We start from the raw sequence: 17,404 nt of genomic DNA on the forward strand, positions 1-17,404 counted from the left end.
CAATTGTCCTACTATGCGATTTCCTGGATTCTTTCCCCCCATTCTGTCTCTCATAGTTGAAGTGAACCTATGATGAAAATTACAGGCCTCTCTTTTATTATTTTAATATTTCTGATCATGGCTTACAGCTTAAGAAAACTCAAATATCCTATTCTCAAAAAATTTGAATATTCTGGGAATCTTAATCTTAAACTGTAAGCCATAATCATCAATATTAAAATAATAAAAGGCTTGCAATATTTCAGTTGATTTGTAATGAATCCAGAATGTATGACATTTTTGTTTGTTTTAATTGCATTACAGAAAATAAAGAACTTTATCACAATATTCTAATTTTCTGAGACAGTCCTGTATGCAGCTGCATTAAAAGATAGGAAACATGACAAAGTATAACATTTTTAAAATTTTTATATTATAATTTGTTTAATTAATTCTGGTGTTTTCAACATTTCCTTCTTCAGAGCAACACAGCAGTATCTTACAGTTGGTGAACATCTTTCATAAAAAAGCCGCGTTGAGAGCTGTGATAATCCCAAGGGGCAATGGTGCATGGTGCTGTTAACTCTACTAAAGAAATCCCTGCAGCAGGTTTGGGGTTGGCATGAAAGGGTTTGAAGGTGAAGGTTAATAAAGCAGTCTGAAACACGTTCTGCCCATTTGTGTGCACCAGAACCCTGGGTACCGGTGACCTCAGCTCTGGCACTTCTACATCTATATTATCTATATCTATAACCAGTACTGGAGTTGAGGGGGGATGAGGGGAGATGAGGGGAGGTGAGGGGGGATGAGGGGGGATGGCATCCCCCCCTGAAATAAAAACGGTCCAAATCATCCCCCCTGAAATAAAACCGGTCCAAATCATCCCCCCTGAAATAAAACCGGTCCAAATCATCCCCCCTGTAAAACTGCCATCCCTCCTTTCCATCCCTTATGACATTTCATCAATGAATGTGGTTTTACTGCTATTTCAACATTTAGAGTCATCACCAGAAAAATAACACCAGAAAAATAACTTATTTGAACATTTTCACCTGTTTCAAGTAAATTTTCACTTGAAATAAGTAGAAAAATCTGCCAGTGGAACAAGATTTATCTTCTCATTACAAGCAAAAAAAATCTTGTTCCACTGGCAGAGTTTTCTACTTATTTCAAGTGCAAATCTACTTGAAACAGGTGAAAATTGTTGTTTTTTCCAGTGATGGGTCTTGTTTTAAGTATAATTAGATTTTTTTTACTAAAATGAGACATTTTAACTAGAAATAAGACAAATATTCTTGTTAAGATTGTGAGTTTTTGCAGTGATCCATGTTACTTATCCTGTGAAGGACAGAGTCATATTGATAAGTTCAGAAAAGTGTTTTTTATTGTTGTGTTTTGATGTATTTGATGTAAGCCCAGTGGATATTTAAAGCTTACAGAAGGCTGCATTTAACTGCTGCTATGTCATTCCTGCAGTATTTCTGCAGGTGTTTTGGTCACTGCTATTATTTGTAATATATTATATTATTTGTAATCAGCACAAATTATCTCTCCCCATATGATAAAATCCACCATCCCCCCTTATTTTTTTTTTTACAACTGGAGTACTGTTTATAAGATATGAATATGAAATGGTTTAATATTCTTTACTAGTCCCTTATGGGTGTTCAGGACCTGACAGAGAATTGGGTGTACTCAGGGAAATGTTTTTCACATCAACAAGGCCATGTTAGATGTTATTCAGACATTATTATCTTGGTATTTTTCCAGAACCTGCTGTAACTTCAGATTAAATGTTGACATTACTCACACCATGTTGTCTTGTTGGACACTTTCTGCCATCTCATGCATGAAATGGAAGTACATCAGTTTCAGTCCTAGTCAGAGTCTGTGTTTTTTCTGTCTTGCATCGTCATTTTTCCACGTCAGCGACAACCGTCACAGCAAAAGTGTTTTAACATGACTAATCCGAGATGATATGCTGGTTAGCTTCCTCAGTCAGAAATTAGGATAGCTTTTATAACAATAACCAGTTAACATTTTGTCAAACCTCACATTGGAGTGACTGAGATCATCACCATTTAATAAAGATTATATATACAGTACAGACCAAAGGTTTGGACACACTTCTCCATGTTTGAATGAGAAGGTGTGCCCAAACCTTTGGTTTGTGTGTATATATATATATATATATATATATATATATATATATATATATATATATATATATATATATATATATATATATATATGCCTATACAGACAAAACCATTTCAAAAACTGCAAGATCAGCGCTAGCTAAGAAGTGTCAACAAGAAACGCTCAAAGAAATTGGGCAGCTATCTACTTCTGAATATCTTGCTTTTTAATTGATGAGCACTTGTCTTTTGAGGAGCACATTCAGCATGTTGTAAAAAAAACCCAACTCAAATAGAATAGAATAGAATATAATCCTTTATTGTCGCTGTAAACATTGCTTCCAACAACACTGAAAATCTGTTTAGCAGCATGACATCCACATGACAGCATAACACAGCGAGAATCAACACACACAGAAACAACAAGAATAATAAATAAAATCACTTGTACAAAGTCGTAATATAAAAATGACTATATATGTAGTGCAAGACGAGAGATAAATACATTCTAAAACTTGCAATGGAAGAAACTGAAACCGAAAATTATCATTTTACTGCAGAAACCAGTTGTGCTTTAGTGTGAAATAGAAACTACAACTTTTTTTGCGCCTGCTCTTGACTGTGAGATGTTCTGTACATGAATGCTTCTGGACATGGTCATCACATGCTGGATGCTGTGAACCAATGGTACTGAGATTCATTAGCAACTGTGGCCACCGTCTCTCAGCATTGTGTCTATTTGATTGGAGGTCCTTATGAGCTCACTACCCCAGTCATTGTCACGCGTTTATTTACAGAACCATTCTGTGTATCAATGCTTCATATTTGTTTAGTCTTTTAAGGAAACTTGAAACTCACTATCCCTGATGTAGGGACGCCTTAATGGGACCAACCTTGTTAAATAAAGGTTTAATAACATAGGTATATGAATGTGTCATGTTCATGTGTTCGGATAATTATACACAAGTGGAAACAACCGTCATTGACCTCAGAAAGGAAGGAAGAACTGTTGTTGTTGTTGTCACGCACACACACACACACACACACACACACACACACACACACACACACACACACACACACACACACACACACACACACACACACACACACACACACACACACACACACACACACACACAATAATGGATATGCGAAGTACAGAAATGAAATAAATATATGTACAGTCCAGTCCAGTCCTGAGGAGATGGATGGATGGTACTGGATTATTGGTACACAAGCTATTGCAGAATCTGGTTTTGCAGGTCTTGATGCTGCAAAACCTCTTCTCAGGCCAGCAGGGAAAACAGATAGTGGCGACAGTTGGTGTGGCCTATTTGTTTATTTGTTAGGATCCCCATTAGCATATTGCAGGTTAGAAGTTTTTCAAAAATGATACCTGACCTTATGTGAAAATGACTATGTGAGAAGTTAATGTAGGATGTAATATGTTTTACAAGACATAAGGGCACGTATTCAGAGGAAAAAGTGGCTGATTTTAGCAAAGCTCCTACAAACGCTTTTTTTTTCGAACACCGCGTCATATGACGTAGCAGGAGGGAGACGTCTCCACAGCTCTGCCCCATCTGACTGTGCAGACCCGTCCACACGTAGCCGGGTATCTGCTAAACCCAAGATATTTTCCTACGTTTGGACCTGTCATCCACATGAAAACGCAAATAAACGAATGTTTAAAAAAACTCTGGGCAAAGTGAAGATTTTTGAAAACTCAGTTTATGTACATGCGTGTAGACAGAGACAGAGAGCAGTTCTGCGTTTTCGAACGTCACATTATGCTCCAAAACAACAACAAATCTGCTCTGAGTCTGACGTCTAAAGTGCGACCCAGAACTACAGATGATCCTGTAGAGTGGACTGGACCTGGAGAGAGGACTGTCAGAGACTCAGTGTCTGAGGGCGGTACCTAGAGATTACTTTGGCATTATTACAGAAATTATTTGTGTAGATACATATGCCACCACCCTGAGATGTGCCACTAAGCACTGACTCTGGCTGAGCGGATGTTATTAACCCCTGCATGCTAGCAGCAGCATCAGGAAACTCAGCATCTTTGTCCTAGAGATGAAACAGCTATGAAATGTAGACATGTAGACGATGTAAAGACTGGGTTAAAACTAGGAAATAATCTATAAAATAAAATATCATAATCCACAGTACAATCATAACCCACAGCTCAAATACCAGGTGGAAAAAAAACCCAGATTTGTCTGCAGATGCACATTGGAAGCAAAAATCTTGATTCAAGAGAAGTTTCCTGTGGTCTAATGAGACTAAAACTGAGCAGTTTGTTCATAATGGTCATCATTGTGCTTCAAGGAAAAAGCTTGAAGGCTTCAGAATACCATCCCCGCCTATGAAGCATTGGGGGTGGCAGTATCGTACTGTGGGGTGCTTCACTGCAGGAGGGACTGGTGAACTTAGTCATGACGAAAGCAGATTCTGTGAACATAAAAATACAACAAGCTTTGGCATGGATGGGTTTTTAGGACAGAGAAAGGGCCCCGAACATACCTCCAGATTAGATGCAGAAACCAATAAAGTTAACACACCAGAGTGGTCATCGCAAATTCCTGACTTTAGTCATTGAGAGAAATGATGAGCAGCACAAAAAAGGTCCCTGACAGCAAGTGGAACAAAGCACTGGACTCAGATCCAGCAGTTCTGTCACAGATCAGCCGAGATATTGTGAAGAACTTGTGGAGAATTCCCAAAACAGTTTAAAGCTGATTCAACTTAATGCTAACAGAAGAAATTTAGAAAGTATTCAAATGATTATTTTTTAAATCTGTGTTAAAAATATACACATACAGTGGGGCAAAAAAGTATTTAGTCAGCCACCAATTGTGCAAGTTCTTCCACTTAAAAAGATGAGAGAGGCCTTTAATTTTCAACATAGGTAGAATTTCAGTTTCGTCTAGAGACAACTTTGTTGTATTAGACGCTATATAAATAAAATTGAATTGAATTGAATTTCAATTTAATTACATTTTATTTATATAGCATCTATTACAACAGAAGTTGTCTCTAGGAACTGTCCAGAGACCAAGAACATAAACCCCCGAGCAATTATTACATAAACAATGGCAGGTAAAAACTCCCCTAGTGGGAGAAAAACCTTAAGCCAAACAGTGGCAAGAAAAACTCCCCTTTAGGAGGAAGAAACCTGGACCAGGACCTGGATCATAAGGAGAAACCTGGACCAGGACCTGGATCATAAGCTCCCGGAGCTCCCGGAGGATCCGGAGCGGCTCCTGGAGGTTCTGGAGGATCGGGACCAGCTCCCCGAGCTCCTGGAGGATCTGGAGCGGCTCCCCGAGCTCCCGGAGCGGTACCCAGAGCGGCTCCCGGAGGATCCGGAGCGGCTCCGGCCGGGTGTGCGGGGTCCCCGGGAACACCCCCGGGTCCGAGGACCCCGCCGGCTTCTCCGTCCGCTTCCTCCTCAAGTTCCTGCGGGCCAGAGACGTCGATGTCCCGCTGTCCCTGAAGGTACGAGCCGCCGCAGGAGCACCGGTTGCTCTGAAATGGTCGTGATCCTGTCTGAATCCTATAAAACTTGAGTCTGCCGGTGGAATAGCGATTCGTACAACCGTATACGCAACAACCAGACATGTTGATGCTGGGAACACTTTGTTAAATGCCTGCTAACCAGTTGTTTCAGTCAGAACTGCTGGATAACAACGCCACTTCTGTTGCCAAAATGGGCGTGCAACATTATGTGACGTAGGCTGAAAAAGGGTCTATAGGTTTACCAAACACTAACTAGAGGTTTACTAAACAGAAAGGTTTTAAGTTTAGTTTTAAAGGTGGAGGTGGTGTCAGCCTCCTTAACCCAGATTGGAAGTTGGTTCCATAGTAATGGTGCCTGATAGCAGAACTCCCGCCCTCCAAATCTACATTTGGCAGTGTTGTGCAAGTTCATACTTCTGATGAACTAGTTCAAAGTTCAGTTCACATAGTTTAAAAATGAACAGTTCACGTTCATAGTTCACTATTTTCATTTTGAACTAGTTCAAATTCGGTTCATTTCAATATTTTTAGGTGAGAAGTACGAATGAAACGCCCCCCACCGTATACCAGTGGTCTTCAGCCCTGGTCCTCAGGACCCCCTGTCCTGCATGTTTTAGATATTTCCCCTCAGAACCCTGATATAAATGACTGTCATTAACAGACTTGTGCAGACCTGGATGACAAGCTGATGACGGCATTAATTAGAATCACGTGTGATGATGCAATAAAACATGTAAAACATGCAGGACAGGGTTGGAGACCCTGCTGAATACAATCAAGTATTGTCCTAGTGGCGTTTCAACTTTATTCAGAGGCTGTAAATCTCCAACATTGTAGTGCATTATCAATTTGTCTACTTGTTACTGGGAAATCAGACCTCTTGGTCTTTCTGGGAACTTTTTTGATTGTTAAGGACTCGCAGATATTTCCTCACACTGGACTGATGCTTTAACTCCACATGACGTTTCAAATGTGAAGTTGACGAGGCAGACGTTCCGACTTGTTTTCTCAGCGCAGGTGGACATAATTTGCACAGAAAGGTTAATTTCCTACCGTCAGACTCTTTAGGAGACGATGTGTAAAATTCCCGCGGATAATGATAAGCGGATCATCATCTGACGGCTCGCTGACGCTGCGTCTGCAACGTCTCTCTTCACCCGTCAAGGCTGATTTATGGTTCCGCGTTAAATCGACGGCGAAGACTACGGCGTAAGGCACGCGGCGACGCGAACCATACGGTCCGCACGCCGTGTACGTAGGTGTAACGCGGAACCATAAATCAGCCTACATTCGTAAAGACTGCACCGGGCTCGTCGAGCATTTTAAATGTGCGCGCCGCCCGCTGGTGAAATAAGAAGGATTATTCCGTAATAATTGGACCTAAACAGTGAAACTCACATAATCTGAACAGTTCAAATTCCAGTTCATGATCTGCAGAATGAACAAGTTCACGTTCAAGTTCTTTATGTGTAAATATGTTGCGTTCAGTTCAACGTTCTCACAGAAATGAACGTGTTCAATGAACGTGTTCATTTGAACGCGTTCATGCACAACACTGACATTTGGATACTCTAGGAACTACGAGTAAACCTGCACTCTGAGAGCGGAGAGCTCTACCAGGAACATAAGGCACTATCAGGTCTTGCAAATATTGCGGAGCTAAGCCGTTTTGGGCTTTATACGCAAGTAATAAAATTTTAAATTGGATTCTGAATTTTACGGGTAGCCAATGGAGCGACGCTAACACTGGAGACACGTGGTCTCTCCTGCTGATTCCTGTCAGTACTTGTGCTGCTGCATTCTGGATCAGCTGGAGCCTATTCAGCAAATTACTTGGACATCCTGCTAACAACACATTACAGTAATCTAGTCTAGAAGATACAAACGCATGAACTAGTTTTTCTGCATCACTCTGCGAGAGCATTTTCCTTATCTCTAATATATTGTTTAAACGACAAATCCTGATCGAAAACAACACCAAGGTTTCTCACAGTTGCACTGGAAGCCATCGCAACACCATCTAATCCCTTCCTAAGATGCTCTGGACCAAGAATGATAACCTCTGTTTTATCTGAATTTAGAAGCAAAACATTTCCCGACATCCAGTCCTTGAGGTGTGTGTTCTCTCTTGGTGGTCAGCACTGTTGCCTCATAGTGAGAAAGTTCCCGGTTCCACTCCCAGACCCGGCAGGATCTTTCTGTGTGGAGTTTGCATGTTCTCCCCGTACCTGCGTGAGTTTCCTCCGGGTACTCAGGCTTCCTCCCACAGTCCAAAAACATGCGTAGTAGGTTAATTGATGATTTTAAATTGCCGGTAGGTGTGAGTGTGTCTGGTTGTTTATATATACACAGTACCTTGCCAAAGTATTTGGCCCCCTTGAACTTTGTGACCTTTTGTTTCAGGCTTCAAACGTAAAGATATAAAACTGTAATTTTTTGTGAAGAATCAACAACAAGTAGGACAGAATCATGAAATGGAATGAAATGTATTGGATATTTCAAACTTTTTTAACAAATAAAAAACTGAAAAAGTGGGCGTGCAAAATGATTCAGCCCCTTTGCTTTCAGTGCAGCAAACTCTGTCCAGAAGTTCAGTTAGATCTCTGAATGATCCAGGGTTGACCTAAATGACTAATGATGATAAATGGAATCCACCTGTGTGTAATCACGTCTCCGTATAAATGCACCTGCACCGTGATCGTCTCAGGTCCGTTTAAAGCGCAGAGAGCATCATGAAGAACAAGGAACACACCAGGCAGGTCCCAGATACTGTTGTGGAGAAGTTTAAAGCTGGATTTGGATACAAAAATGTTTCCCAAGCTTTAAACATCCCAATGAGCACTGTGCAAGCGATAATATTGAAATGGCAGGAGTATCAGACCACTGCAAATCTACCAAGACCTGGCCGTCCCTCTACACTTTCAGCTCATACAAGGAGGAGACTGATCAGAGATGCAGCCAAGAGGCCCATGATCACTCTGGATGAACTGCAGAGGTCAGAGGTCATGATCACTCTGGATGAACTGCAGAGGTCAGAGGCCAGGGGTCACCTACAGCTGAGGTGGGAGACTCTGTCCATACCACAACAATCAGTCGTATGCTGCACAATTCTGGCCTTTATGGAAGAGTGGCAAGAAGAAAGCCATTTCTTAAAGATATCCATATAAAGTGTCGTTTAAAGTTTGCCACAAGCCACCTGGGAGACACACCAAACATGTGGAAGAAGCTGCTCTGGTCAGATCAGACCAAAATCAAACTTTTTGGCAACAATGCAAGACGTTATGTTTGGCGTAAAAGCAACACAGCTCATCACCCTCAACACACCATCCCCACTGTCAAACATGGTGGTGGCAGCATCATGGTTTGGGCCTGCTTTTCTTCAGCAGGGACAGGGAAGATGTTTAAAATTGATGGGAAGATGGATGGAGCCAAATACAGGACCATTCTGGAAGAAAACCTGAAGGAGTCTGCAAAAGACCTGAGACTGGGATGGTGATTTGTCTTCCAACAAGACAATGATCCAAAACATAAAGCAAAATCTACAATGGAATGGTTCACAAAAAAACATATCCAGGTGTTAGAATGGCCAAGTCAAAGTCCAGACCTGAATCCAATGGAGAATTTGTGGAAAGAACTGAAAACTGCTGTTCACAAACGCTCTCCATTCAACCTCACTGAGTTCCAGCTGTTTTACAAGGAGGAATGGGCAAAAAGTTCAGTCTCTCGATGTGCAAAACTGATAGAGACAAACCCAATGACTTACAGCTGTAATCGCAGAAAAAGGTGACGCTACAAAGTATTAACTTAAAGGTATAGTCCGTGATTTTGGAGAGCTATCAAGATTTGAAAGTGGCACCTCCTCACCCCCTCCCGTCAGTGCTCCGTCCAAAGCCACGCCCCCACAAACTTTGGGGAACGCGCATTTGCAGGAGTCAAGTTTTCCAGGACATTTTGGACAGCACATTTTCAACAAAACTACCCCATGTCTCATTCACCTGTAAGCGAGGCCGGTTTTAGGGGGGGGCAGGGGTGGGCTGTGCCCACCCAAACGTGCGTCCTGCCCACCCAATCAAAGTTATGGGGATCCTTTATTTTTTTATAATTTTATTTTTTTATAAATATAAAAAAATATCACAGAATATCTGTACCGTTTCTGATTGGGTGAGCACTGCGCATCATTTTTAGACACAACAATGATCGCATACCGCAAAAGTTGTGTCTCGGCGGAGGAACCCGACGTCCCAGCAAAACGAGACAACAGAGAAGTTCAGAACAGCAGACAGAGCACACACCGAAGCTGATTTATGGTTCCGCGTTACACCAACGCAGAATGGTGCGCGTTGCCGCGTACCCTACGGCGTAGGCTACGCCGTACCCTACGGCGTAGCCATGCCGCCAGAGCCTGCTGGGCACCGCAGCCACCGCCACCCGCACCGGCGCTCCGCTACTGGGGGGTCCGTGGCAGACCCCCAGTAGCGGACAACCTGCGCCGCAGAATCGCACTTTGGCTTTCTTTTTTTAGCCTTTTTAGCAGGGCGAGCCGTTACATTCGATGTGACCGCCCGACAGCAAGCCGGCGGTGAAGCCGGGAGCGGCGGGGGCCCTCCGATGTCAGGCCACGGTTGCCAGTCGGTCTGGAGGAGCGGGGGGAGGTTACACTGGGACACTCTGAGCCGAGGAAGACCCGTGGGAAGTGGACACGGGGGCTGGAGGCAGAGAAACGTGACGAGTGCGCGCATGGGACACAGGGGGGCGTGGGCGGGCCTTAAAATGAAGGCATCTGATTGGTTCTTTCCCCCCTGCCAAGCCTCTGGTCCTCTGACCAATCCGTGCCATTCGGACCGCAAATAACAGATTGGTCAGAGTTTTTACAGGATTAAAGCTGTCAGAGAGGTCGGATGTTTTTTCTGAACACATTATTCACTGGCTACTCTCAGGATGGAAGGACCATTTCACCCAGTATAACAATAAATGTTTTTGAATACGATCACAGACTATACCTTTAAAGGAGCTTGAGGGAGGATTGAGGCAGGATTTATGAAAAAAGTTTGTAAACGTTTTAAGTTTTCTAGTAATAATGTCAGATGAAGCGTTCCAAACCCAAAAGAATGAGCCCTCTAGTGTATCTCTCCGTTGCCTTGAACAGACTGTGTGCTGCAAAATGTGCTGCAATTCCGGACCGGAATTTCCCGCGCTGTCCTGCGGATGTGACGTCACATGACGCTGCATGCGCGTTCTCCCGTGCCGGTGTCGGTGCTTTTTTTCCCCACCTGCTTTTTTTTCCCGGCTCCCCGTACGTGATGACGTTCCGTCTTGTGATTGGCTTTTGATCGTACGTGATGACGTTCCGTCTTGTGAAAACTGATGATTAATAAATGTAATAAAGCAAATCGATAATTTAAAATGTCTATTAAGATCAAAATATTTAACTGCTTACTGCTATGCAGCAAGCAAAAGATTGTTTACCCTATACTGTATATAGTAGGCTATTATTGTTCTCAGCTCACTGATGAATCTCCTAATGAAGAGAGGAAATAGTGAAAATAGTCCCTTGTGGTGGATATACACACACAGGACAATTGTTAATTCACAGAGTTATAATTCACGGCGACCTCGCCCATGTTACAATGCCTTGTTGTTCCTTTTACAAGGGATATTCTTCCCTTTAATTATACGTGCTACTTTAAGAGTAGAGACACACCTCGGAGGTGTTCACGTCTTTACCTGCGCGAGAGTTTGCTGTTTGTGGTTTTTTGATTATTCACTGTGTTAATTGAATTAAATGGAGTGCTCTCCAAAGAGGAATTAATCTCCGTCGTTTCTCTGCCTACATCCACCGCACTCCCACATTGGTGACCCCGTTTTTCTCTCGGACGTTTCCAGAGATTACTACTGAACATGTCTGCTTCACTGAAGTTGCCCGACTTTTGGGAACAAAACGCGAGCGCATGGTTCGCACAGGCTGAGGCTCAATTCGCCATTAAGGAAATTACAGCGGATGACATAAAGTTTTATCATGTCGTGGCATCACTCACCAGCGCGACTGCAGGGAGAGTGGTGAGTCTGCTAGAACGTCCTCCGACGCGGCACAAATACACCACTCTGAAGGCACATTTACTGGACACTTTTGGACTCTCCGAATCCGAGCGTGCGCGCCAGCTCCTCTCTCTCCCCGCTCTCGGCGACAGCAAGCCTTCTGAGCGGATGGATCACATGCTGGCTCTGCTGGGAGACCACCAGCCCTGTTTCATTTTCCAGGAGATATTCCTGCAGCAGCTGCCTGATCAGGTTTGTTTGGCTCTGGCTAACTCTTCTATTACTGATTTTCGCCAGTTGGCCAGGGAGGCTGATAAGTTTTTCTCCGCTGGGAAAAAATGTTTTGCGGCCACGCCCCCTTCTACCTCAGGTGCCGCCGGTGATGCAATTATGCAGCAGCCTTTCTCCATCTCTGCAACTACAGCTGTGCCCCGACGTGCAAAGCAGTCAGGTGGATTATGTTTTTACCATGCCAAGTTTGGCAACAAAGCCAGAAAGTGCATAGCCCCCTGTGCTTTCACTGCATCGGGAAACGCCCCGGCCGCCACCTGTTAGCAGCCATGGGTGTCGGCCAGACCTGCGGCTTGCTGTTTATCACTGACATTCTCTCTGGTCATCGTTTTCTCTGTGACACGGGCGCCCACATTAGTGCACTGCCAGCATCTGCCACGGACATCAGCACAGGGCCACACGGTACCCCCCTGGTGGCCGCCAACGGCAGCACGATTCATACCTTTGGCACACGCACTGTGACGGTGTGTTTGGCAGGTCAGCGTTTCACCTGGGATTTTGTGTCAGCAAAGGTGTCCACCCCCCTCTTGGGTGCTGATTTCTTTTTGGCCAATAAACTTTTGGTAGATGTGAGCAACCGCCGCCTCGTCCACGCTGAGACTTTCAGCTCCCTGCCCTGCGAACACAGTGACGCCGCCCCTACAAGGCTGTCTAGTGCCCTCTCACCGGCTGATGTCTTCTCGCACCTCCTCGAGGAGTTCCCGGAGATCACCGCACCTACGTTCTCGTCCGCCTCCACGAAACACGGCGTGCTGCATTACATCTCCACTGATGGCCCGCCTGTGCACGCCAAGTCCCGCCGTCTGGACGCACACAAGCTCGCTATAGCTAAGGCGGAGTTTGACTCCATGGAGCAGCTTGGCATCATCCGCCGGTCCGACAGCCCCTGGGCCTCTCCTCTGCACTTGGTGGCTAAGTCCAATGGTGGTTGGCGCCCGTGTGGCGACTACCGGCGCCTTAACGCAGTCACCACGCCGGACCGCTACCCTATTCCTCACATCCACGACTTCTCAGCCCACCTGGCAGGTGCGTCCATTTTTTCCAAGGTGGACCTTGTCCGAGGTTATCACCAGGTCCCCGTCCAGCCTCAGGACATTCCTAAGACGGCCGTGATCACCCCATTCGGGCTTTTTGAGTTTCTGAGGATGCCGTTTGGCCTGAAAAATGCTGCTCAGACCTTTCAGCGTTTGATGGACACTGTGTTGCGTGACTTGTCGTTCGTTTTTGTCTACCTGGACGACATCCTCGTAGCCAGCAGGTCCAAGGCCGAACATTTGTCACACCTGCGTCTGCTCTTCAATCGCCTTCAGCAGCACGGCTTGATCATCAACCCAGCGAAATGCCAGTTTGGACTGCCATCACTGGATTTCCTGGGTCACCACATCACCGTCGCTGGGGCGATTCCGCAGCTGTCGAAGGTAGAAGCAGTCCTGAAGCTTCCGCGGCCTCCCACTGTCCAGGCTCTGCAAGAGTTCTGTGGCATGGTCAATTTTTACCACCGTTTCGTGCCTCGGGCTGCCAACCTCATGCGCCCCCTGTACGGCGCTCTCAAAGGGAAAAAATCGCCAAAGCATGACATTTCTTGGTCGACGGAAATGTTGGAGGCTTTCTCTGCCACAAAGGATGCCCTCGCTGGTGCAACCATGCTGGCTCACCCCGTGCCTGGCGCTCCCGTTTCCCTGACCACGGACGCCTCGGATTATGCTGTCGGTGCGGTTCTCCAGCAGTTTGTTCATGGTGTTTGGCAACCACTTGCTTTTTTTCAGCCGCCAACTGCGTTCCAGCGAGCAGAATTACAGTACTTTTGATAGAGAGCTCCTCGCGCTTTATCTGGCCATCAGGCATTTCCGTTTCCTGCTAGAGGCTCGCCCGTTCACTGCCTTTGTGGACCACAAGCCTTTGATTTTTGCCATGGCCAAGGTGTCGGAACCATGGTCTGCCAGGCAGCAGCGCCACCTGGCTTTCATCTCTGAATTCACCACAGACATCCAACACGTGTCAGGCAAGGACAATGTTGTGGCCGACTGCCTCTCCCGGGTGCTCATTGGCGCTGTCCACCTGGGAATAGACTATACCCGCATGGCTGTGGACCAGGCTTCCGACCCCGACGTTCAGTCGTATAGGACAGCAGTCACTGGCCTCCGGCTGGCGGACGTCCCGTTCGGTGAGGATGCAACGCTGCTCTGTGACGTCTCTCTGGCCCTCCCTCGTCCTGTGGTGCCACATATTTGGAGACGGCGAGTTTTCGACGCCATACATGGCCTCTCGCACCCAGGCAGTAAGCCGTCTCAACGGCTTGTAGCTGCGAAGTTTGTCTGGCACGGCCTGAAAAAGGACATTCGCGACTGGGTCAGGACCTGTGTGGCATGCCAGCGCGCTAAGGTCCATCGCCATGTTAAGGCCCCAGTGGAGCATTTTGCGGTTCCTGAAAGACGGTTTGATCATGTCAATGTTGACTTGGTGGGACCCCTTCCACCCTCCAGGGGATTTACTCACCTGCTGACTATGGTGGACAGGACCACCCGTTGGCCTGAAGTTGTCCCGCTGTCTGCGACGACTTCAGCTGATGTGGCCAGGGCCTTTATTGGTTCCTGGGTCGCCCGGTTCGGGGTCCCCTCTGACCTCTCTTCAGATCGTGGCCCTCAGTTCACCTCCGACCTCTGGACTTCTGTTGCTCGTCAGTTGGGTGTCGCTCTCCACCGCACTACGGCATACCACCCGCAGGCCAACGGCATGTGTGAACGCTTTCACAGGGACATGAAGGCCGCCCTCAAGGCTTCTCTCACGGACGACGGCTGGGTGGATAGACTGCCATGGGTGATGCTGGGGATTAGAACTGCGCCTAAAGAGGACCTCCTCTCTTCCTCGGCGGAGTTGGTTTATGGCCAAACCCTCAGGGTCCCAGGTGATTTTGTTCCCCACACCACGGTCCCCTGGTCTGCATCTGACCAACGCCGTACCTTGCTGGACTCTGCTCAGGTGTTCCGGCCCGTTCCGACCTCACACCACTGCCTGCCTCGGGTGCACATTCCCCCCGACCTGCGTGCTGCGGAGTATGTTTTCGTCCGCCACGATGCCCATCGGGGGCCCCTGCAACTGCCTTACGATGGACCTTATCAGGTTGTGGAGATTGGTGATAAGACTTTTGTCATCGACGTCGGGGGCAGGATGGATCGCGTCTCAGTGGACCGTCTGAAACCGGCCCACCTGGATTTGGGCCGCCCAGTGGAAGTGGCTCAGGCACCACGGCGCGGCCGCCCCCCGGGTAGGCCTCCCAGGGAGCTGGTCCCGCCCCCTTTGGCCTCCCCACACTGCCAACCGGCACCTGCTCGCCGTCAGCAGCCTGCTGCCACCCCCCCGCCTCGACCCCCTCCGCCTGCTCAGGAGCTTCGGAATAGTTTTGGGAGGGTCATACGGGTCCCTGGTCGTTTCACTGGGCCTGTTCTTGTGAATTCTGGGGGGACGTGTGTGGTGGATATACACACACAGGACAATTGTTAATTCACAGAGTTATAATTCACGGCGACCTCGCCCATGTTACAATGCCTTGTTGTTCCTTTTACAAGGGATATTCTTCCCTTTAATTATACGTGCTACTTTAAGAGTAGAGACACACCTCGGAGGTGTTCACGTCTTTACCTGCGCGAGAGTTTGCTGTTTGTGGTTTTTTGATTATTCACTGTGTTAATTGAATTAAATGGAGTGCTCTCCAAAGAGGAATTAATCTCCGTCGTTTCTCTGCCTACATCCACCGCACTCCCACACCCTAATAAATATTTTAACTCTAATATTTTTTTTAGCCTATGTCAGTAAGACCACTGATAATTCTGATAATTCCTTGTGTATGTTTCTTCTCCCTTTTACCTCCACTATGATCTGCTGCTTCTGACTAAAATACCATCGCGGGGAAAAAATGCACACAAAATATTGCAGCCCGATACAATCTGGTACCCACACCGGCTTCACTGTTGGCTGCAGTACCCCCGACGGCCGTCGTGGCGAAGGGTGGCGCTAGAGAGTCTCATTTCTTAAAAGGAGCCTCATGCTCCTTTAAGGGGGCTGAATTATTTTGCACGCCCCATTTTTCAGTTTTTTATTTGTTAAAAAAGTTTGAAATATCCAATAAATTTCGTTCCACTTCATGATTGTGTCGCACTTGTTAATTCTTCACAAAAATTACAGTTTTATATCTTTATGTTTGAAGCCTGAAATGTGGCAAAAGGTCACAAAGTTCAAGGGGGCCAAATAATTTTGCAAGGCACTGTATGCTAATACATTCTTTAAAAATCAGACAATGTGATTTTCTTTTTTTTTTTTTTTGTCTCTTATTTGAGATATACCTGTTATGAAAATTACAGGCGTCTCATCTTTTTAAGTGGGAGAACTCACATAACTGGTGTCTGACTAAATACTTTTTTGCCCCACTGTATATTGTCTTATTATGACATTTGCAGGCAAAAAAAAACATGCCAAATGTATACATATTGCACTTTTCAAACACAACTTGGATAAAACTAAATAAAACAGCTATATTAAAAATAAAATCAAAACAATCAAATCTATTAACAAAAAAACATGAGTAGTGAGTAATGAGTAAATGAGTAAATGAGTAAAAACAAGGGTATGTCAGAACAATAAAGATCACATCTGTGAATCACATAAAAGCCAAGACAGAGTCAGTGGTTCAGACCCAAACTTTGTCAGATAACTGGCCTGACACAGCTCAAAGCTGAACATCAGACCAGCTCAAGTCAGTGTAATAAAATGTCCTCACCTGGTTTTGTCCATGACCTGAAACTTGTCCATACAGAGGACAGAAATGCCATGCTGGGTCTGGACATTGTGGTGAAAAGGTGCCAGGGGCAGCGCTGAGGTCCAACAGGACCAGAACCGAGAGAATACCATCGTTGGAGGTCGTTTGTAAGTTTATCTAAAGAAAATTCTGTGTCATGATGTACTCTGGACTAGGCCTGTGTTGAAAAAAAAAAAAATCGATTTTCCGATCGAGTCGTATGTCTAAAGATCAATTTTTTTCTTCATTACATTTTCACCCGATGAACTAGTAGTCACATCATTTATTCACACATGCACGTGGTGTGAAACTATCAAACAATGAACATGGTGCTGAAGAGCAGCGGCAGCGTTAACAGAGCGCTGGTTTTGAAAACTCCTGAACTAAATGAACTTTACTTTAGAGAAAATGCTGGATATTTCAGCTTAAATTTCTAAATGTTATATTAGTTCAATGAAGTTCATATTATCTATATTTACTATAGCTTGTTTAGGTTCTTCCGTTATCGGACGGTTTGTCATGACACACCTGAAAAATGCCTTCATCAACTGTGTGTTGGGTGACAGAATAAATTAGACAAGCTAAAATGATTTGTTTACTGCATGAACTGTTGCAATTTCTTTCTTTTTTTGCACTTTAA

Source organism: Cololabis saira, chromosome 6 (genome assembly GCF_033807715.1).
Source record: "Cololabis saira isolate AMF1-May2022 chromosome 6, fColSai1.1, whole genome shotgun sequence".
Taxonomy (NCBI): Eukaryota; Metazoa; Chordata; class Actinopteri; order Beloniformes; family Belonidae; genus Cololabis; species Cololabis saira.